Source organism: Triticum dicoccoides, chromosome 1A (genome assembly GCF_002162155.2).
Source record: "Triticum dicoccoides isolate Atlit2015 ecotype Zavitan chromosome 1A, WEW_v2.0, whole genome shotgun sequence".
NCBI classification, from domain to species: Eukaryota; Viridiplantae; Streptophyta; class Magnoliopsida; order Poales; family Poaceae; genus Triticum; species Triticum dicoccoides.
The window spans coordinates 170622636-170646663 of NC_041380.1; positions in this window are offsets into that span (position 1 = coordinate 170622636).

Genomic DNA, 24028 nt, shown 5'->3' on the forward strand with positions numbered 1-24028 from the left:
CGCCTTTCACTAAGCTTGGGTGCACCCTTCCGGATATGGACAGATGGGAAGAGTGCACTACTTAAAAACAATGTGTCTGTTTAGTTACTTGTTACTTTCTGTACGACAAAACTTCGAATCTCTCAGTACGACGAAACTATTAGATGTATGGTGCCGCGCTCTAGTTAATTACTTTCGGTATGATGAAATTTGTTAACTATGTTTACTATATATGTTGCTTCTATTTCATAACTATTTTGTTGAATTCGCTTCATGGTATATATATGTGCATCTCTGACAGGTATATGGATCAATGATGGCGAGGAAGTGGTATGCCATGTATGTAGGGCATGTTCCGGGTGTGTATGATGAGTGGCCAGAGCATCAGGCCCAAGTCTCTGGCTTCTCCGGCGGAAGCCAGAAAGGGTTTTATAGCAGAGCGGAAGCCGAAGCTAGTTACTTGAGATTCATAGCACAACAGGGGATGCAGAACCAGCGCCGCTGCAAAAACTACTACATCATATCGCTTTTGATCATCGTGATCGCTCTTATCATGTATGTCTTAGTTTAGGTAGATGATGAAACATGTGTCTACGGTGACAATGTAAGAGACATGTGATCATTAACTTGTATCGCTATTTTGAGATGATGATGAGATCAACATCATTTGTGTTGAGACTATTATGATATGATGAGACTATGTTGTACCACGTCGATGATGATGATGAGACATTCCTTTTTCATATAGTTCCAGTGTATGTGTATGTTGTAACTGTGTAAAACCTGAAAAATACGAATACAGCAACATAAAAAAAAGAAAATACCAGCAGTAGTGTGGGGCATTGGAGTAGTAGCAGTGCTGCTTACCAGTAGCGTTTTTTCAAGGGACACGCTACTAGTATTAGCAGTAGCGATCGACAGAGGCGCGGTACTGCTAGATATAGATAGTAGTAGCGCTGGTTCAAACAAGCACTACTGCTAGAAAATAGCTGTAGCACCGTAGTAGTAGCGCGCCTGCCCGCGCTACTAATTGCCAAAAAACCAGCGCTACTGGTAAGGGTTTTCCTAGTAGTGATAACTCGTAACGAGTAACAAGTAAATAAAGTAACTAAGGTGCAGGAAGGTGGCCCAATCCTTTTTGTAGCAAAGGACAATCCTGGACGAACTCTTATATAAAGCGAAGCGCTCTCGAGGACATATGAGAATTGTTGTCAAGCTAGTTTTCATCATGCTCATATGATTCGTGTTCGTTACTTTGATAATTTGATACGTGGCTCGACCGGTGCTTGGGTGTTGCCCTTCCTTGGACAAGCCTCCCACTTATGGCTAACCCCTCTCGCAAGCATATGCTACTATGAAAGAAGAATTAAGGTAAACCTAAGCATAGCATGAAACATATGGATCCAAATCAGCCCCTTATGAAGCAATGCATAAACTAGGGTTTAAGCTTCTATCACTCTAGCAAGCCATCATCTACTTATTACTTCCCAATGCCTTCGCCTAGGCTCAAACAATGGTGAAGTTTCATGTAGTCGGTGTTCAAATAACACAACTAGAGGAAAGACAACATACATGTCATCAAAATATCGAACGAATACCAAATTCACATGATTACTTATAACAAGACTTCTCCCATGTCCTCAGGAACAAAAGTAACTACTCACAAAACATATTTATGATCAAGATTAGAGGAGTATTAATTATCATTAAGGATCTGAAAATACAATCTTCCACCGGATAAACCAACTAGCATCAACTACAAGGAGTAATCAACACTACTAGCAACCCATAGGTACCAATCTGAGGTTTTGGGACCAAGATCGAATACAAGAGATGAACTAGGGTTTGAGAGGAGATGGTGCTAGTGAAGTTGTTAATGGAGATTGAACCCCTCTCGATGAGAGGATCGTTGGTGATGACGATGGCGATGATTTCCCCCTCCCAGAGGGATGTTTCCCCAACAGAACAGCTCCGCTAGAACCCTAGATTGGTTCTGCCCAGGTTCCATCTCGAGACAGCGGCGCTTCATCTCGAAAGCTTCCTTCTGATTTTTTTCCAGGTCAAAACACACCATATAGCCAAAGATGAGCATGAAAGTCCTGACAAGTGGCCTAGAAGGTCAGGGGTGCGCCCAGGGGGTAGGGCGCGCCCTCCACCCTTGTGTCTGGATGGTGGCCCCCCTCTGGTACCTTTTTCGCCCAATATTTTATATATATTCCAAAAACATGCTCCATGAAGTTTTAGGACATTTGGAGTTGTGCAGAATAGGTCTCTAATATTTTCTCCTTTTCCAGTCCAGAATTCCAGTTGTCGGCATTCTCCCTTCTTAATGTAAGAGAAAATAGGCATAAATATTGTGATATAATGTGTAATAATAGCACATGATGCAATAAATATCAATATAAAAACATGATGCAAAATGGATGTAGCAACTCCCCAAGCTTAGACCTCGCTTGTCCTCAAGCGAAAACCAATATCGAAAAATATGCCCGCATGTTTAGAGATAGAGGTGTCGATAAAAATAAAATACGAAAATGGGGGCATCATGATCATCTTTAGAACAGCAACACATAATGTCATATAATTTCTTATGCTAAAGTAACAACTCATTCACAAGATAAAGTATGAATCAGAAACTTTATTGAAAACTAACAAACTATGATCTCAGTCATTGAAGCAATTGCAATTTATCATAACATCAGAAAGAGTCAATTGAAGAGATTTTCAGCAAGTCCTCATACTCAACTATCATTTAGTCTTTCACAATTGCTAACACTCACGCAATACTTATGGGTTCAAAGTTTCAATCAGACAAAGAGAAAGATAGGGGCTTATAGTTTCGCCTCCCATCCTTTTACCTCAAGGGTGATGTCAACAATAATACTTTATGAAAACCTACATCCGAGTGGGTATGTATATTCGGGTCTCTCCAACACATAGTGCTTGCCAAAGGAAAAAGTGTAATAAGGAAAAGTTATGATCACCATGACTCTTGTAAAAGGGGCAGAAGATAAAAGTAAAAGATAGGCCCTTCGCACAGGGAAGCAGAGGTTTCCATGCACTTTTATGGTTGGATATACAAAATATTAATGCAAAAGAACATCACTTTATATTGCCGCTTGTGATTAGGATCTTTATTATGCAGTCCGTCTCTTTTATTTCTTCCATATCACAAGTTTGTATAAAGCTTATTTTCTTCACACTAATAGATCAGACATATTTAGAGAGCAATTTTTATTGCTTGCACCGATGACAACTTACTTGAAGGATCTTACTCAATCCATAGGTAGGTATGGTGGACTCTCATGGCAAAACTAGGTTTAGGGATGTTTGGAAGCACAAGTAGTATCTCTACTTGGTTAAAAGAATTTGGCTAGCATGAGCGGGAAAGGCAAGTTCAACATGTTGGATGATCCATGACAATATAACTTCCATTCGTATATAAGAAAACATAACCTATTATGTTGTCTTCCTTGTGCAACGTCAACATTTTAGCATGTCATATTTTAATGAGTGCTCACAATTGCAAAAGATGTCCAACATAGCATATTTATATGTGTAGCCCCTCTTTCTTTATTACTTCCTATTAATTGCAACAATGACCAAAACTATGTTTGTCAACTCTCGACAACTTTTATTCATCATACTCTTTATATGTGAAGTCATTACTCTCCATATGATCAATATATGAACTTTTTATTCTTTCTTTTATTTAATTCCGTCAAGATCATAGCAAGAAAGCAAAGGCCCTCAACTCAAAACTACTCTTTATTATATAACTCACTGACTCGATTACATAGAGGGAACATAAAGCAAAACTCAAAGCTAGACCATACTAACAACTTTATTCTACTAAGAAAAGAGATAAAGATAGAGGTGTGATTGTGATACAATACTGGGGCACTTCCCCAAGCTTGGCAGTTGGAAAGGGGAGTGCCCATACCCATGTATTTATGTCTCTTTCTTCGGGGATGGTGATGATGGAGTTGTTGCATTCTTCTTCTCTAGCTTGCGTGTGAGGCTAAAATTTTCCTCCCTCGGATACTCATTATCGAGCTCGATTTTCATTATCTTTTTGCATAATGCCGCCTTGTTGTCCTGGGAAAAACGAGGTGGGATAGATTGGACCTTAGGGATGCTTGACTACTTAAACTCCACATGCATATCGCCAAGTTGAGGTAGTGGATCGTCCTCTTCATTGGAGCTTGTCTCCTCCTTCCCCTTTGGATCATAGTCTTCTTCTTCCTCTGTGGTCCAACCATAATGTTCCACATCCCCATATACCTTTGGGTTTGTGATATAATCAGCCATGTAGCTCTCTCCCTCTGAATCTTGGGACGACATCTTGCTCCAAATCTGCTGCAGGAACGACTCAAAATGAAACAGAGGATTTTGCCGTTGTACGATGGTCAAAACCTTCAGGAGATTATATAATGAATTTTTACCGACCATAAGAAGTACAAGAAAACGGAGTTCGAAAGGCACATGAGGTGGCCATAAGGACGGGGGGGGGGGGGGCGAGGGATTGGGCGCGCCCTCCACCCTTGTGGTGGCCTCGTTTATCTTTCGTACTACTTTTAATTTTCCTATTTTTAAAAATATTCCAAAACGGAGAAAAATTATCATTGGAAATGATTTGAAGTTGGTTTACTTACCATACCACATACCTATTCCTTTTCGGAATCTGAAACATTCTGGAAATTTTCCCTTATGTACTCCTCCAGTGTTACAGTATTAATAATATTGGTCTCAACATTTATGGGAGTACCTGAGATGTAATGTTTGATTCTTTGACCTTTTACCACCTTTGGATTTGTGCCTTCGACTTTGTTTTTTTTATGGCACGTGAACAATCTGCAAAAAATCTTAAATGAGAGTTGTATAGCAAAACATGATCACCTACATTAAACTCATGCTTTTGTATCCTTTTATCATGCCATCTTTTAACTTTTGCATTAAACAACTTGGCATTCTCATAGGCTTGGGTTCTCCATTCATTAAGAGAGCTAATGTCAAATAACCTCTTCTCACTTGCAAGTTTGAAATCATAGTTGATCTCTTTAATAGCCCAATATGCCTTATGTTCTAGCTCAAGAGGTAACTGACATGCTTTTCCATAAACCATTTCATACGGAGACATACCCATAGGATTCTTATAAGTAGTTCTACAAGCCCATAATGCATCATCAAGTTTCTAAGACCAATTCTTTCTAGATCTATTAACAGTTTTTTGCAAAATTAATTTAAGCTCTCTATTGCTTAATTCTACTTGACCACTAGACTGTGGATGATATGGAGATGCAATTATATGCTTAACATCATATTTAGCAAGCATTTTACGGAAAGCACCATGAATAAAATGTTAAACACCATCAGTCCTTAAATATCTACGGACTCCAAACCTCGAAAAATAACTTATTTAAGTATCTTAATGGAAGTGTTATGATCAGCACTATAGTTGGAATAGCTTCTACCCAGTTAGTAACGTAATCAACAGCAACTAAAATATGTGTATACCCATTAGAGGAAGGAAAACGTCCCATATAATCAAAGCCCAAACATCAAATGGTTCAATAACAAGTGAATAGTTCATAGGCATTTCCTGACGTCTACTAATATTATCAATTCTCTGGCATTCATCACAAGACAAGACAAACTTACGAGCATCCTTGAAGAGAGTGGGCCAATAGAAACCGGATTGCAATACCTTATGTGCAGTTTTGTCTCTAGTGTGGTGTCCTCCGTAAGACTCGGAGTGGCACTTGCATAGGATCTGTTCATGTTCATGCTCAGCTACACAACATCTAATAACACCATCTACTCCTTTATAAAGGTGTGGGTCATCCCAAAAGTAATGTATTAAATCATAGAAAACCTTTTTCTTTTGCTGGTATGTGAAACTAGGTGGTATAAATTTAGCAACAATGTAATTAGCATAATCAACATACCATGGAGTATTATGATAAGCATTTATGACATTTAATTGTTCATCAGGAAGGCTATCATCAATTGGTAGTGGGTCATCAAGAACATTTTCTAACCTAGAGAAGTTGTCTCCAACGGGGTTCTCAACTCCCTTTATATCAAGAATATCCAAATCAAATTCTTGTAGCAAGTGAACCCATCTAATAAGTCTAGGTTTAGCATCTTTCTTTTTCGTAAGATATTTAATAGTAGCATGATCAGTGTGAGCAGTTACTTTGGAATCAGATGCAAATACAACTGCTAAAAATTATTTTTCAGTGGTAGCATAATTTCTCTGGGCATTGTCTAGAGTTTTACTAGCATAATGAATAACATTTAATTTCTTATCAAATCATTGTCCTAGAACAGCACCAACAGCATAATCACTAGCATCACACATAATTTCAATGGGTAAATTCCAATTAGGTGGCTGAACAATAGGAGCATAAATCAAGGCTTTCTTAAGTATTTCAAATGCTTCTACACAATCATCATCAAGAACAAAAGTAACATCTTTTTGCCAGAGATTAGTGAGAGGCCTAGAAATTTTAGAGAAGTCTTTAATAAACCTCCTATAGAAACCAACATGACCAAGGAAACTTCTTATACCTTTGATATCTTCAGGACACGGCATCATTTCAATAGCATCTACTTTAGCTTTATCAACTTCAATACCTCTTTCAGAAATTTTATGCCCAAGGACAATGCTTCATTAACCAAAGGTGGCACTTTTCCCAATTCAAGACAAGATTAGTTTCTTCACATCTCTACAAAACTTGGTAAAGGTTGCTTAAGCAATCATCAAAAGAAGTTCCATAAATGGAGAAATCATCCATGAAAACCTCAACAATCTTTTCACAAAAATCAGTGAATATAGCAGTCATACATCTTTGAAAGGTAGCATGTGCATTGCATAAACCAAAAGGCATGCATCTATAAGCAAAGGTACCGAAAGGGAAAGTAAAAGTGGTGTCGGTGTACTAGAATAGGGGTACCCTAGTACCCCGAACTTGTGCACGGGCAGTTGCAGCACCCCGCGGCAAGGCTTGCCGGGCTAACACCAAGATCCTCCGTGGTTCCCTTGGAGCCATTCAAGAACAAAGTATTTAAGCTCAGGAGACAAGGCCCCGGCAAGAGGAGCTTGCCGGGAAGGCCTACCGAGGCAATCCAAGGAACTTGTCGCGACGCGCCACGCGCTCCGGCAAGGCGACAAGGCCCCGGAAAGAGGAGCTTGCCGGGAAGACCAACCAAGGTACCTCGAGGCCCGGTGAGCGACAAGCCTCCGGCCCCGACAAGATAACAGCAGCGGCAAGGCGCTTGCCGCGGCAGGCGGCCACTCTGCGCCCACGCTCCAGCGCATCCACCAACGTGTCGCTCTGGGGGCCTCTCCAGGCGCGCGTGGCGGGAGGCTGTGCAGCCAGCGGTGCGCATTGGCATGCGAAGCTGACAAGATCGCCATCATGGCGAAAGGTGGCGCCCCTAACGGTCCTTTTCTGCACTGTTTGGGCGACTCAGACGGGCATTTAATTCCCTTGTCCCTTGCCATCAGGGTTAGGTAGGGTGCACTGTACAAGTAACTGTACCAACCACCTCACTTTTTACATTTGTACCCTTCTCTGCGTTGCCACCTGTCGGTGACCCCTTTAGCGTATAAAAGGAGGCCCATGCGCAACGTAGAGGAGGTTCGGTTCGACTGGTTCGCGAAGTTCGACTCATTCGTAACCCAGAAAAACACTACGCTCTCTCTCTCTAGAGCAAGAACACAAGATAATCAAACAAGCAGCAGTAGGAGTGTTATCTCTCCGGAGAGCTCCGAAGCTGGGTAAACCGCCCGTGTGCTTCGCCTCGATCTGCTCTTCATGCGATCTCCGCCCCCAGCCGAACCGAAAGGGGCCCGGTCCGCCGGCCCCATAGGTGTTCGTGGATCAGTTTCCCCTGACATCTTTGGCGCGCCAGGTAGGGGGGCGTCGAGATTGTGTGAACCTGATCCGGCGTTCACACGAGCTAGATCTTCATTCCCTTCATTAACATGCCACCGAAGAAGAAGACTTCGGTGGCAGCCGCTCCGTCCACGTCACTTCCGCCACCGTTGGAGAAAACGGGTGGTGGAATGGACGCCGGCGGAAGAATGGACGTTGACGAGGAAGCTCATGATGCTGCCAGGTCCAAGAACAAGGCTGCACAAACCTCGGCGACTGTACATGTTCCACGCCACTCTCAGGAGGCGCAAGACCAACAGCGTCATGGCACTTGCAGTGCCATACGCATGATAGGCCAAGACCAAGCTGGTGGATCTCGGGGCGCTCAAGACCAGCATGCATGCCAGCATGCTGGCACGAGCGGGGCACGGTCGCCTGGACGGGATACTGCTCCTTCTAACATAGTTAGAAGTCCAAGCACGTCCCGCTCCTCGCGCCGTCCGCCACTGCCACCCACCACTCCAGCAGAAGCTTTGGCGCGAGCTCAACTTCTCCTAGATTACCCTCCGACATCGGACAAGATCGACGAATGGAGGGCCACCATTCAGAGTCTCATCGGCTACGCCAACGGCGACACTCCACGGCGGCCGAGCGCGTCGCCGCCGCGGCAGGGTTGCCGGGCGCGAGCCGGTGGCGACGAAACGGGTGGAGGTGCAACTACCATGCAATCACCACCCCGAAGGCCAAGATCGCCGACTCGCCGGATCCACCTCGACAGCGACTCCACCGCATCTTCGGATCCACGAGCTCGTCGCGATCAGCGCCAAGTTCTTCATGATCGACAACAAGAAGACGCTCGAACTCGCATCGAGCGCTGAAGAGAAGCGCGACGTCAATCCAACAAGCGCGCTGGGCCCTCTGTTGACATGCATGCGCCAGGGGAACCAGGCGATCTGCCGTACGCGGTAGGTTGCTCTGCGTTCACTCATGAGCTGCGGCAAGTCCAGTGGCCCAGCACAAAGAACTTCAAGCCAGACGTACCGGAGAAGTACGACGGCAAGACGCATCCGTCGGAGTTCCTCAGCATTTACACCATTGCGGTGCAGGCTGTTGGGGGACGGGATGACAAGATCCTTGCCAACTACTTCCCGCTGGTACTCAAGCCCAACGTCAGGTCCTGGCTCATGCACTTGCCGGACAACTCCATATCCTCTTGGGCTGATCTGTGCCATCAGTTTTTCGGCGCCTTCACAGGCGTACACAAGCCTCATGGCCAGGAGAGTGATCTTCATCTATTCGCCCAGAAGGAAGGAGAGCCCCTGCGCAAGTACATTCAGAGATTCAGCAGTGTGCAGCACAACATCCCAAACGTCCACCCTGCCGCGGTGATCAGCGCGTTCCATCAGAACATGCGAAACCGCAGGATGCGGGAGGAAATGGCGATGTGCAAGATCAGGGACGTCAGTGAGTTATATGCACTGGCCGACAAGTGTGCACGTGCTGAGGAAGGGAGGAGACTCCCCGGAGAGAATGTAGGAGCGGGAGGATCTGACAGTGAAGATGCTGCCCCGGCAAGGAAAAACCGGCGGCGGAACAACAGAAGAAGGAAAGGCAAAGAGGTGCTAGTTGTTGAGCAGTCCGGCAACGGTGGTGGCACCAAGGAAGCCGAAGCTGGTGACTCCGGCAAGAAGGTTGCCGCGGAGGTGGCGGTCGCCGACAAGCAGGACGACACCAACAAGCAGTATCGCAAGATCCACCGCTCCAAGGGCCATGATCTCCAGAACTGTAAGAAAGTCGAGCAGCTTGTTGAGCAACAGAAAGCTGAATACGAGCAGCGCGACAAGGAGAAGGCCCGGGAAGGTGCTGGGGGATCCGGCAAGAGATGTCCCGGCCGAGGAGGACGCCGCGGCAAGGCCAAGCAGCGGCAAGGAGACAGACCTCCTCGCGGCCGCAACAAGGATGAAGATGACGACGACGATGAAGACATGGATGATGAGGAGACTGATGAGCAGGAGTTCCAGAAAGCCACAGAGGTCCTGTGCGTTGACGGTGGTGCTTCTCTGCACACCTCGCACCGCCAGCTCAAGCAGTGGGTGCGGGAAGTTAATGCAGCAGAACCACCCGTCGAGTCACGCAAGCGTCTGAAATGGTCCAACACGCCTATCATCTTTGATATTGAGGACCACCCTGATCGCATAACTGCGGTCGGGTGCTTGCCGATATTGGTTTCACCAACAATCCGCAACCTCAAGGTCACTAAGATGCTAGTTGACGGTGGGGCCGGCTTGAACCTGATCTCCTCCGCGGTGCTCCAGAAACTCCAGATCCCTGACAGCGAGCTCGAAGATACCGGTACATTTCAAGCAATCAACCCGGGAAGAAGCAAGCCGAAGGGAAAGATCACGTTGCCGGTAACATTTGGCAGCGAGCTGAACTTCAGGACTGAGAGGGTCACATTTGATGTTGCTGACTTTCCATTACCTTACAATGGAATCCTTGGCCGTCCGGCACTCGCCAAGTTCATGGCAGCCTCTCACTATGCGTACAACGTACTGAAAATGCCAGGCCTGATAAGTGTCATCTCTGTCCCTGGCGACAAGAAGGATGCTCTTATCTGTGCCAACAAGATCTACCGGGAAGCGGCAGCCACAGCAGAACGCAAGACACTTGCCGCTGAAGCTCCCGGGGGGAAGAAGAAGACCAAGTCCGGCAAGAGTTCTGATGCCCGCTCCGGCAAGCGCACCTCTTCGGAGTGCTGCGCTACCGTCGAGGACGTACCATCGAGCTCCACCGGCAAGTGTAAGAAGGCAATTACAGCTCCACCTGAGACCAAGAAGGTGTCCACCAAGGAGGACGGCGCTGGTGGTACCTTCACCATCAGCGCCACTCTTGACCCCAAATAGGAAAGCGCGCTCGTTGCTTTCCTATGGGCGAATGTCGACGTGTTTGCGTGGCAACCGTCTGATATCCCCGGTGTTCCCAAGAAAGTAATTGAGCACCACCTTGCCGTCTGTCCTCATGCGCGGCCCGTCAAGCAGAAAGTCAGGAAATAGGCAGTGGAGCGCCAAGAATTCATCGCAGAAGAAATCAAGAAGTTGGAAGCAGCAGGCCTTGTCAGAGGAGTGCTCCATCCCACATGGTTGGCCAATCCTGTTGTCGTGCGCAAGGCTAACGGGAAATGGAGGCTTTGTATTGACTTCATTGATGTTAATAAAGCTTGTCCCAAAGACCCATTTTCCTTGCCGCGCATTGACCAGATTGTTGACTCCACAGCCGGATGTGATTTGCTTTCATTTCTTGATGCATACTCAGGATACCATCAGATCTTCATGGCAGAAGAGGATGAATAGAAAACCGCATTTATCACCCCGTGTGGCACGTACAGCTTCATATGGATGCCTTTCGGTTTGAAGAATGCTGGTTCAACATTCGCAAGGGTAGTCCACCACGCTTTTGAGCCGCAGATGCATAGAAATGTGGAAGCCTACATGGATGACATAGTGGTCAAAAGCAAGAACAGGGCGACCCTGATTCAAGATTTAGACGAGACATTTGCAAATCTGCGCAGGATCAACCTCAAGCTTAACCCCGAGAAGTGCGTGTTTGGAGTCCCATCCGGCAAGCTTCTCGGGTTCTTCGTGTCTCAGCGGGGAATTGAAGCCAATCCCGACAAGATCAAGGCCATTGAGCAGATCGAAGCACCAAAGCGCGTCAAGGATGTACGAAGGCTTGCCGGTTGCGTGGCTGCTCTCAGCAGGTTTATCTCTAGATCTGCTGAGCGCGCCCTGCCATTTTTCAAAATTTTGAAAAAGGCAGGTCCAATGAAATGTACTCCGGATGCGGAGGCTGCGCTGCAGGACTTGAAGAGATACCTGTCCTCCACTCCAATACTTGTCGCACCTAAGCCGCAAGAGAAGTTGCTGCTGTATATAGCGGCAACCAATCAAGTGGTTAGTGCTGCGTTAGTGGCGGAGAGGGAGGCAGATGATGAGCCAGCAACCATGGCAGATGCATCCAGCGACAAGCAGGGGGCTTCGCCGACAAGCTCTGGTCCCGACAGAGATGGATCTGCGCAGGAGCATGATAAGATGCAGAAGAGAATGGTGCAGCGTCCAGTTTACTTTGTCAATTCCCTTCTACAGGGGGCTAGATCAAGGTACTCTGGTGTGCAGAAGTTGCTTTTCGGCCTCCTCATGGCCTCGAGAAAGCTGCGCCATTACTTCCAAGCGCATGAGATCACAGTCGTCACTCGCTTTCCGCTGAAGAGGATACTGCAAAATCCAGAAGCGACAGGCAGGATTGTCGAGTGGGCGCTGGAACTGTCAAGCTTTGGCCTCAAGTTTGAGAGCACTTCAACTATCCAAAGCAGGGCATTGGCAGAGTTCATAGCAGAATGGACGCCAACACCAGATGAAGAAATTCCAGAGACGAGCATCCCCGTCAAAGAGGCAAGCAAAGAGTGGCTGATGTACTTTGATGGTGCCTTCTCGCTGCAAGGCGCCGGTGTGGGCGTGCTGCTTGTCGCGCCCACCGGAGAGCACCTCAAGTACGTAGTCCAGATGCACTTTCCCAAGGAGCAAGCAACCAACAATACTGTAGAGTATGAAGGATTGCTTGCCGGTCTCAGAATTGCAGCAGACCTTGGGATCAAGAAGCTCATTGTCAGGGGTGACTCACAGCTTGTCGTCCGCCAAGTGAACAAGAACTACCAGAGTCCATTGATGGAAGCATATGTTGATGAAGTGAGGAAGCTAGAAGAGCACTTTGACGGCCTACAGATGGAGCATATCCCAAGAGCTCAGAATGACATTGCTGATGGCCTGTCAAAGTGCGCCGCACTAAAGTTACCTGTGGAACCAGGGATCTTTGTGCTCAAGTTGACTCGACCATCCGTAACACCATCAACTGGACAAAGCAAGAAGAGGAAGTTGATTTCTGGTGACTACTTTCCGACAGAGCTCCCCGAAGCCGCCGCCAAGAAAGTCCTCAAGATCAACACCAAGGTTGCTGAGGGGCAGTCTGCTCCGGCCAGCCTTATGGTTTGTTCCGTTGAAACAGACGCTCCCGACAAGTTTTGCTCCGGCAAGCTTGTCGGGGAACATCAAGCTCCGGCAGGGCCGCAAGTCCTTGCCGTGGAAGCGGATGTTCCTGCAACATTAGATGTGCCTTTAGTCCTTGTTGTCGAGCCACAAGCTCCAGCATGGACACAACAGATTGTCCATTTCCTTCAGACAGGAGAACTTCCCGAAGAGCAAGAAGAAGCGGAAAAAGTAGCCCGGCAGTCAAGTATGTACCAGTTTGTCGATAGCATACTGTACAGAAGAAGACTCAATGGTGTGAAATTGAAGAGTATTTGCCGGGAAGATGGACAAAAGTTGTTGGCAGAGATACATGGAGGCATATGTGGCCACCACATTGGCGCAAGAGCACTTGCCGGCAAAGCTTTCCGGCAAGGTTTCTTTTGGCCGACAGCCCTCCAGGATGCAACTGCACAAGTAACCAAGTGTGAAGCGTGCCAGTTCCACTCCAAACAGATACACCAGCCAGCTCAAGCTCTCCAGACGATCCCTTTATCCTGGCCATTTTCGGTTTGGGGGCTCGATATCCTCGGCCCTTTCCCCTGAGCTGTCGGGGGCTTTGAGTACTTGTACGTTGCAATCGACAAGTTCACAAAGTGGCCGGAAGTGCAGCCAGTGAGGAAGGTGACAGCACAGTCAGCAGTCAAGTTCTTCAGTCCAATTGTTTGCCGTTTCGGGATCCCTAACAGGATCATCACCGACAACGGCACGCAATTCACGAGCCGCACCTTCATCCAGTATGTCCAAGACCTTGGCGCCAAGGTCTGCTTCGCTTCTGTTGCTCATCCAAGAAGCAACGGTCAAGCAGAGAGGGCAAATGCTGAAGTGCTGCGCGGGCTGAAGACCAGAACTTTCGACAGGCTGCGCAAGTGCGGAAGAAACTGGATCGAGGAGCTGCCGGTGGTTCTTTGGTCGATCAGAATGATGCCAAATCGAGCCACTGGCCAGACGCCTTTCGCTCTAGTCTATGGAGCAGAGGCAGTTCTCCTCACGGAACTCATATACGGATCGCCTCGAGTGCTCGCTTATGATGAGCTTGAGCAAGAACAGCTGCGACAAGACGACACGCTGCTCCTTGAGGAAGATCGTCTTCAGGCTGCTGTATGAGCTACTCGATACCAGCAAGCTTTGCGCCGCTACCATAGCCGCAAAGTTAAAGCCAGAAGCTTCGAGGAAGGCGACCTTGTTCTTCGGCGCGTTCAGTCCGCCAAGAATTCCAACAAGTTGACGCCGAAGTGGGAAGGCCCTTATCGGGTGAAACGAGTCACAAGGCCCGGCGCTGTCCGCCTTGAGACCGAAGATGGCATTCCAGTGAGCAACTCCTGGAACATAGAACATCTTCGTAAGTTTTTCCCGTAAGGCGCGGTTGCCGGAACCCGTTCCGGCAACCACCTTTTGTACAAGTCTTGCCGCTGTTGCATGTAATCCTTTGTACAAAGCCGGGCGCAGATCCCGTGCATAAATAGAACTCCATGTGCTCCGCACAACTTGTCCATTTCATGCATTAGTTTCTTTCTTGCATGCATTATCTGACACTTTGTGCAGCACCTACATCCGGTAAGCAATAATGAGCCAAAGGGCTCCATATCATTATTTTCTCTTCTTTCTTCTTTTCCAACAAAGGAAAAGAAGGTTCCCTCACACACAAGTTTGCCGGGGGGGAAGGAGAAGATTGTGGTATGGACCAGGCGTCGTTCAAGAAAAGTTTTGCCTTGCCGGGAAGCAAACGACATAAAAGCTAAGTTGCCAAAGTTTGAGCAACCAATTTTTAAATTTTTTGAGTTATCTTCCTCGAACGACCCTGCTTTGTATGGAAAACCGATGCGCGGAGGAACCAACTCGTGGCTAGTTGCGCCCTTACTTTGTTTCGAGTCCGCTCAACAACTTAAGTGTGCTGCATCTAGTCGCGACAAGGTTTCTTGTCGGAAGCAGCGCCGCCAGCAGGCTGCTGACATTCCGCACTCAGCGCTCGCGGCTCGGGCGCCTGCGCCGACAAGTTCCCTAGAAGCGTAGGGTAAAAACATACAAAGGAAAGAATCTAGTAGAGGAAATAACATAGCAATTGATAACAGAAATAAAGTTATATTACAAGATAACTTGTCGCAGCTCTAACAGACTGTTTTCATAACATGATTAGCAGCGACAAGGGAAAAGAGAAAACGGGCAGCCTAGTCTATACGATCGCCCTCAACCCTCTTGATCTCGCTCACCTTGTCCACAATGGGTGCGACAAGGGCCTTGAGCGCATCCAGATCAGCGTCAGGCGGCAAGGACCTGAGGACGTTGGTAAGGTTGAGGCCTGGGTTGCGGAAGGCCACCTTCATCAGCACCTTCTGGAGAGCCCCCGCGCAAATCCTGCGCGACTCGTCGGCCAGCTGCTTTGGGATCCTCTCCCGGAGCCGCTGGAGTGCCGTCGCCACGCCCTTGAAGAATAGGCTGAGCTTGGCGCTGGGTTGGAGATTCTCGTCGGAGGGATACCCAAAGTCCTCCATCCCCAGTTGCGCCAGCTCCTCGTCGATGACTGCGGCAATATTCACCAGACCCTCGGTCCAGTGCTCCACAGTATCTCTGAACGAGTTCTGGGTAAGTGCGATGCTCTCCAGCAGCGCCTTGTCAGCTTTGACCTTCTCCGACAAGGTCTTCTCCCGCTCCTTGGAGGCCTCCAGCGTCTGCATCAGCATGGCCAGCTTCAACTCCAGGACTGCATTGGAATCCTTGGCGGCACTGAGCTCCTTGCCCCTCTCAGCGAGAAGACCTTGCAGCTCATCGTGGGCGGCAGCATCCTTCTCACGCTCACGCTTGAGCGCGGCAAGCTCCTCGCCGCTCTTCCCGATGTTGGCCTCCAGCTGCGCCACCTTCTCCTCCAGCTCTTTCTTGGCAGCCTCTGCGATTGCGGCAGCGTCCTTTGCCTCCTTGAGCGCCCTGCCAAGTGCTTGCTCGAGCTCGGCGAGCTCCTCCTTGTAGCTGTCGAGGTTGGCCTTCCGCTGCACCAATTCGCCTTCTCGCGCGGACTGCTTCTCGGTGGCCAGCCTTTGTTCCTCCTCAGCTTCGGCCTTCTCGAGAAGGAAGGCCGTGCGCTCCTCGTTGAGTCGCTCCCGCTCCTGTGCCAGGGACCGAAGAGCTTCTTGATTGTGGCCCCGGAGCTCCTCCGCGCGCTTCTCCATGTCAACTCCCGCCTTCGCAACAAGCGCTTCCCGGGAAGCCAGCTTGGCTTGCCGTGCGCGGTAGAGTGACAGCAGCTTCCGCAGCAGCTGCTCCTCCTCAGGCCCGCCACTGCTGCTGCTGGGCGCGTCGACCAACGACAGTCCAGCAGAGGCAAGCACCTCCTCATCAAAAGTTTCCCCCTCGACCGGCGCCCTGGAGCTCGACGCCCAGGGTAGCTTGATGAAGATATCGTCACCGGCCTTCAAGTAGGCGTCGGGCTGGGGCTCCTCGGAGCCTGGCTCCGCAGAAGCAGCAGAGGGATCGGCGGTCGGCGCAGCGCATGGCACTCCTGCGGCCTCAGGGTCGTCAGTGCGATCGCCCGACCCCTCGCCGGCTTCTGCGGCGGCAGCCTTGGCGGCCTCCTCGCCGGCGGTCTCATCAGCACCGGCCCCTTCCTCGCCGGCGCCCTCTGTCTCCATTGGCTCAGCAGCAGATGGGTCTGAAGAACGAAGAAGGGAGAAAAATCAATCAAAAATCCAAGAGAAGAAAATCAGAAGAAGAAGAACCCAAGGGAAAGTTTTTGGGCAAGTGAATTACCTATGCCAAGATCTGCAGTTGCGGTCTCAGCCACCGCAGGATCGACAGTGCTGCCCCTTGCCGGAGAATTCTCCCTTGCCGGAGAGCGCTCCCTTACCGGGAACTCCTCCCTTAGCGGCATAGTCGAAGCAGATGGCACTTCGGGACCAGCTTCCGGGCGCTCCTGATATGGCTGCTCTGCTCCTACACAAATCAACAAGCAAGATATCAACAAAGGAAAAAGCACTCATGCGCGCCTGACAGCAGAAAGCTAACTATGAACATACGCTGGGGGCTGCGCTGGGGGCTGTTTTGAGGAGTGGTTGCCGGGTCCGTCAAGGTGGTCTCGGACCCACCCCTGCTGACACGGTGGGGTCATCTTCGATGACAATCACCGCGGCCTTGGCCCTCTTCACCGCTCTCTGGGCCAGCGTCCTAAAAAGAGCACCAAGGAAACTTACTCTTCTTCCTCCTCGTCGGAGCTGAGCGCGGAAAGATCAAAGTCCGGCTCCCTTCGGGTGCGGCGAGGCGGAGGAGTAGGATCCCTTGCCCGCTTGGCGGGGGCGGTGGCGGTGGCCCGGGAAGATCCCGCTCCAGTTGCCGCTGCTGCGTGGGGCGCTCCCGCGGCAACATTGCTTGCCGCGGTAGAGCGTGTCGCACGGCTTGGCGGCTGTTGACCCGGCTACCGCCCCGCTACGTCCGCGGCCCTGCGAAGACGCCTTCTTGGCGGGGCCAGGGGCTCCGCCTGCGGCAAGCCTTTTGAAAGCTCGGGCTCTTCCTCGCCGGCCTCGCTCGGCTCAGCTTCAGAACCGGCAGGCTCTTCCTCGCCAATGAACTCCACACGCTCGGTGAGGTTTGCCGCCTCTGCAGCCTCCGCCTCCTCCACAGTGAACCCGAACGCGCCCGCGGCAGCTGCAGCCGCAACCTCTTCCGCCCTAGTGGCGATGCGCTGCAGCTCCTCGTCGGTGGTGTCACGGGTGAGGCTCTTCTGCTCGTCAGCGTGGACCGGCACTTCTTCCAAGTTGTCGAAGAACGCTTGCACGACGTCATCCGCAGGCTCTTGCCAAGTTGGAACGATTCCGTGTGAATCGCACAACGGCATCATGGCACGGATCCGGTCAAGTGAAGAATTGTTGCACAATGGAACGACGCCCCTCGGCAGCGTGAATGGGTGCTGGGGGTCGCGTTTGAACAACTCCAGGAGCATTGCATCCAGCTCCAAGACAGTGAAGTTGTAGTTGAGGCCCGGCCGCAGCCTCATGATGTCCGCCGAGTTCTTGAATTCCCAGGTGGGCCTCCCCCTCTCCTGCAGGGGGGCGATGCGGCGGCGGAGGAAATCTGCACCTACAGCGCCTACAGTGAGCCGGCAAGCCTGAGGCGAAGGATCCTAGTAATGGCGATCTTGAGCCTCTCGTCTTCCGGGGCCACGTTGCTCCAGTCATTTCCACGCACTATTGGAGCTTGGCGCACGGCGGTGAAGGGCTGTGGATTCTCCTCGACGATCCAGCACCACTCCGCTCTCCACTCCTCCCACTTGCTGCGGAGCTCACCCTCCAAGTACGCCTCCTTCTTGCCGACTCTCGAGATCTAGGCGATCCCTCCGGCAAGCGGCTCTCCTCTCTCTACCCGAGGTATGAAGAAGTGGCGGAAAAGGGCAACACTGGGGTGGACTCCGACAAAGTTTTCGCACAAATGTGCGAAAACTGCCATGGTCAGAACGACGTTGGGGGTGAAGTCAAGGAGGCGGAAGCCTTAGGTGTTCATGATATCGCAGAAGAACTCCGAGAAGGGCGGGCAGAGCCCGCAATAGAAGAACAGCGCGAAGAATGGGTACCCGTTTGGAGCCAGTTCCGAAGCAGCGGCCGGGATGTAACGCCCTCGATGCGGCTATATCTCCTACGTGTCGAAGCACGACTTAGAGGCATAACCGCATTGAAAGCAATGTCGCAAGTGAGGTAATCTTCACACAACCCATGTAATACATAAGGGCAAGAGATACATAGTTGGCTTACAATCGCTACTTCACACAATTACATGAATAAAGCATTACATCATCCAGATACAATCAAGGTCCGACTACGGAACCAAAATAAAAGAAGAACCCCAAATGCGACAAAGGTCCCTGATCGACCCCAACTGGGCTCCACTACTGATCAACTAGAACGAGACAACACAAAGGGCAAGATCTTCATCGAGCTCCTCCTGAGCTTGGTTGCGTCAACTGCACAAACTCATCGGCACCTGCAAACTGGTTTTGGAAGTATCTGTGAGCCACAGGTACTCAGCAATCTCGCACCCGCGAGATCAAGACTATCTAAGCTTATAGGAAGGCTGGGGTAATAAGGTGGAGCTGCAGCAAGAGACTAGCATATATGGTGGCTAACATACGCAAATGAGAGCGAGAAGAGAAGGCAAAGCACGGTCGATAAAGGTATGATCAAGAAGTGATCCTGGACTACCTACGTCAAGCATAACTCCAACACCGTGTTCACTTCCCGGACTCCGCCGGAAAGAGACCATCACGGTTACACACACGATTGATGTATTTTAATTAAGGTCAACTTCGGGTTTTCTACAACCGGACGTTAACAAATTCCCATCTGCCCATAACCGCGGGCACGGCTTTCGAAAGTTCAATCCCTGCAGGGGTGTCCCAACTTAGCCCATAACAAGCTCTCACGGTTAACGAAGGAATAGACCTCCACCCGAGACATTCCGATCAGACTCGGTATCCCGGTACAACAAGACATTTCGACAGGGTAAAACTAAACCAGCAACACCGCCCGAATGTGCCGACAAATCCCGATAGGAGCTGCACATATCTCTTTCTCAGGGCACACTCAGATGAGCGCTCCGTACAACTAAAACCAAACCTCGAGTTGCCCCGAGGGGGCGCTGCACAGGACTCTAGTTCGGACCAACACTCAGAGGAGCACTGGCCCGGGGGGGGGGGTAAAATAAAGATGACCCTCGGGCTGGCCGACCCAAGGGAAAGAAAAGGCTAGGTGGCGAATGGTAAAACCAATGTTGGGCATTGCTGGAAGAGCTTTACTTAAGGCGAACTGTCAAGGGGTTCCCATTATAGCCCAACCGCGTAAGGGACGCAAAATCCGGGAACATAACACCGATATGACGGAAACTAGGGCGGCAAGAGTGGAACAAAACACCAGGCATAAGGCCGAGCCTTCCACCCTTTACCAAGTATATAGATGCATTAATTAAGTAAGATATATTGTGATATCCCAACAAGTAAACATGTTCCAACAAGGAACAACATCTCCATGTTCCAACAAGGAACAAACTTCAATCTTCACCTGCAACTAACAACGCTATAGAGGGGCTGAGCAAAGCGGTAACATAGCCAATCAACGGTTTGCTAGGACATTGGTGGGTTAGAGGCTGAACATGGCAATTTGGGTGGCTGACAAGCAAGTGGTAGGCATCGTAGCAATGGCATAGCAAAAGAGCGAGCAAACTAGCATAGCGAAGATAGTAGTGATTTCGAGGGTATGATCATCTTGCCTGAGATCCCGCAAGGAAGAAGAACGAGTCCATGAAGAAGACAAACGGACGTAGACGAACGGATCCTCACAAACGCGACGTTATCGGAACCAACCCGAAGAAGCAACACCGGAAAGAAGCAAACAACATAGTAAACAACCAGCACATCAACATGGCACGATGCACAAACAAGAATGATGCATGTCCGGTTTAATGAGGCATGGCATGGCATGGCAAAGTGCACAATCAATCCTACAAATTAAATGGAGCTCAATATGCATCGGGATGCATATTGACAAAACACCACATCGATTATTTAGTTCTCTCTCGTTTATGTACCCCAACAATATTAAATGTTGATTAACATGGCAAGAGGGTGAAGCAAATGAAAACTACCTATCTAGTCAAGGTTAAATGAGGCCGGAAGCAACAAACAACAATTCCGGAAACTCCTCATGAGCATAAATTAGGTTTGGTCCTGTTCTGCCCTAAACACGATTTTAGGGTTGTTAAACATGCAAAGTAAGGCCACCATGTTAAACTAGGCAAAATTCTACCCCATTTACATATAAAGTTTATTAAAATTGGAGTTACGGTTATTTAGTTATGAAATAAAGCATTTTAGCATGGCATTTGAGCAAAATTAAACAAACAGCATTTTAAGCATTTTTAACATGGATGAAAGTGGCATATTATGAAACTAGGCAAAAATTTAAGCAAGTTACATATATAAAACATTTTACTCCGATGCACGGTTTATTAGGTGTGAACAATGCAAGATTAATGGCAATTCTGAAATATGCATGTCCGGGATTTAATGACAAAATCGCAACGCAGGAAAAAAAACAAGTCACGGGCCGAATCCATGCAGTGGGCCGAAACAGGACATGGGCGCGGGGTGGTAGCTCACCCATGGGCTCGGCCCAGTCGGTGAGGAGGGCGCTGGCGCTGCTGGTCTGGGCCGGCTTGCGGGGCCCACGTGCAGAGGCACGCTGCGCGTGTGCCCGCACGCGCGCAGGGTCGAAGAAGGCCGCGCCGGCGGCGGTTCCCGGCGATGGCGGCGGGGTCTGGTCACTGGCGAGGCCGGGAATGGATCGCGAGGTCTCGGATCTGGTGGATCCCGGGCGGATCTGGGTGGAGGAGGCCGGCGGCGAGCTGCCAAGCTCCGGCGGCGGCGGATCTGTAGAAAGGAAAGAAAGGGAGATCGGGTGAGGGAGAGAGCTGGGAAGGAGAGGGCGACGGGGAGGCGACGACCTGGCGAGGAGGCGACGTCCTGCGGGGCGCGGGGCGGAGCCCGGCGGCGACGGCGAGGCCCTGGTCGCCGGCGGCGGGACGGCGGCTGACGGCGGCTCGGGCAGCTCGAGGAGGACGCGAGCGCTCGGGCGCGGGAGGCTGGCGCGGCCTCGGGCCCAGATGGGCTTGCCGGGCCCCGAACTGGGTTCCACGGGCCCGCGGGTTTCGCGGCGGCGCGGGGAGGACAGTGGCGACGTGGCCAGGCCACATGGCGGGCGCCGGTTGGCCCTGGCGGCGTCTGGAGGCGGCGCGCCCAATGGCTGATCGCCAAGTGGCGGCGGCGGGCTGGCAGCGCCAGATCCGAGGGAGGGAGGTGGCTGGCTGCGCGGAAAATGAGGGAGGAGGCGCTGATTTTGAGGAGGGAGGCGGCTGGGAGGTAGGGGAGGGGCTAGGCTGCCCAAAAATGGAAGGAGGAGGGGTTTTATATAGCAGTTTTTGGCTAGGGTTTGGTCTAGGGGGGTTTTCGGACCCTCCGATCATGATCGGGCGGTTCCGGAAGCGAGGAGAGGTAGAGTGGCCTAGGTGGGCTGTGAGAGAGAGACTTGGGCTGAGGGGAGAGAAGGGAAGTGCAGCCCGACAACTGTTTCCGGAGACCGAAAACGTCCGACGATTAAACCGACTATATTGCGGTTGTAGGTTTAACGGTTGGGCTAACAAATGGACTCCGAATGCGATGAAACTTGGCAGACGGTCTGTCTACACTATAATAAGACCGCACGACAAGTTGCAACCCATTCCGAGAACATTTTTATGCCACTTATAAAATAATATTTCGGAGGTGCCGCGGGCGCGTGCCAGTGTGTCTGGACTCCGAACGGACAACGGAGAGAACCGGGGGAACCCGAACGGATGCAAGTTTTGAAAAACATGCTGATGAAATGCAGATGATGACATGGTGAAATGCAACACGCAAGCAATGACATGGCAACAACGGCAAATAACTGGCGGACACCTGGCGCATCGGATCCGGGGCGTTACAACACTCCACCACTACGAGAGGATCTCGTCCCGAGATCTAGGATGGCACCGGAGGGAAAAGAGGAGAGGTAAAACAAAGTTGCTTCTTTGACGAACGAGTGAAACCACGAACCTTGAGAGGTTGAGCAAATTGAAAGAAACAAAACAACGGAGATGACCAAGATTGCAAACAATTCGTTGGACAAGAGGAACAAGGAATATGACGAGAACCAAGAGGTTTAGTGATAAGATAGATATTGAAACCACTCTGGTTAAAACTAGATAGAGGAGGAATAAGACTGATATAATTTGGGCAGCACTCCGACTGAAAATGGAAGGAATTTGAACAAGAACTTGCCAGGATGAGAGGATACATGATGAAATCAACAACACACTGCCTCCGGAATTGAAAGAATGGCACAAGGGGTAAGAAACATTACAAACCGCACTCCGGTTGAGACGGGAGGCAAAACTTGATAAGATGAAAAAGCTTGAATGTGAACACAACACTCCGGTTAAGAAAATAACATGATCTTGACAAAACGAGATGATGAGTGAAAATAGCAACATCACATTGCCTCCGGAAGAAAGAATAGAAGATAGATCATTGAAATAAAAGAATGGAGAAGAAAATGCCAACTTCTGCCACAAATGAGCTCGGAAAGCATCCTTGCAAAGAAGAATCGAACGGAGTTGTTGGAAAATCAACAACGAGAAGCACAATCTTGTTGTGGGCTTATGGAAAACATCTCGAGACTATGAGGTGACAACCGGCCACTAATGGAAACTATTGATTGGTTGATATGAACAAGAAGACGAGAAACTTATTTCACTGGGAGGATAAATGAAGAAACTTGGGTCATTTACAAGCACCAAAATTAGCAACAATCCTTAGGGAAGGCTATAGGTGAAATATAATCCAAGATAACTCCAATGACGAGATTAATGGATTTAAACTACCTCATTCTTGATAATTTGTGAATCATGAACTCAAATTATCAAGAATGACATAATACCAGCTCCAATGATACAGTTGAAAGAATTGCACTCTGGATAGCAAGATGAAGAAAACTTGAGCTCCTCGGAAAAGAATCTTGATGAACACTTCAAGAAGGAATATAAATCCTTGATGAACCCTCATGTAGAACCTTCATGAGAACTCCGGTAAAGAAAAGGTAACGAAAAGAAAGAGAAGTTGAGAACACAAGGTAAAACCTTGTAATGATTTAGATGAATCTCCATGGTGAAATAATTGAGAGAACTTGGAACTCCGGGAAAAGAAAGATGAACAAAAGAAATCAAGAATTTGATGAGCCTCCGGAATAGGGAATTGAGTTCAGTCGATGCAACAAGAATAAGAATTACATTATGCCTATCCTTCACCAATTAAATTGATGACAAAAAATGGATTTGGCATACTACTCATTCTCGTAGAAAGGATTAAAAGAGATATATCAAAACTTGAGAAGGTCTTCAACGAACCACCGGTAGGATTGGAACAACAAATGAATTGATATGATGAACAAGGAAGAGAGATCTTGAAAGAACCACCGTAAGTATTGAAAATGATCGAAGTAGGGGTGCATCACCGGTAAGAATTAGCAAATGAACGAAGGT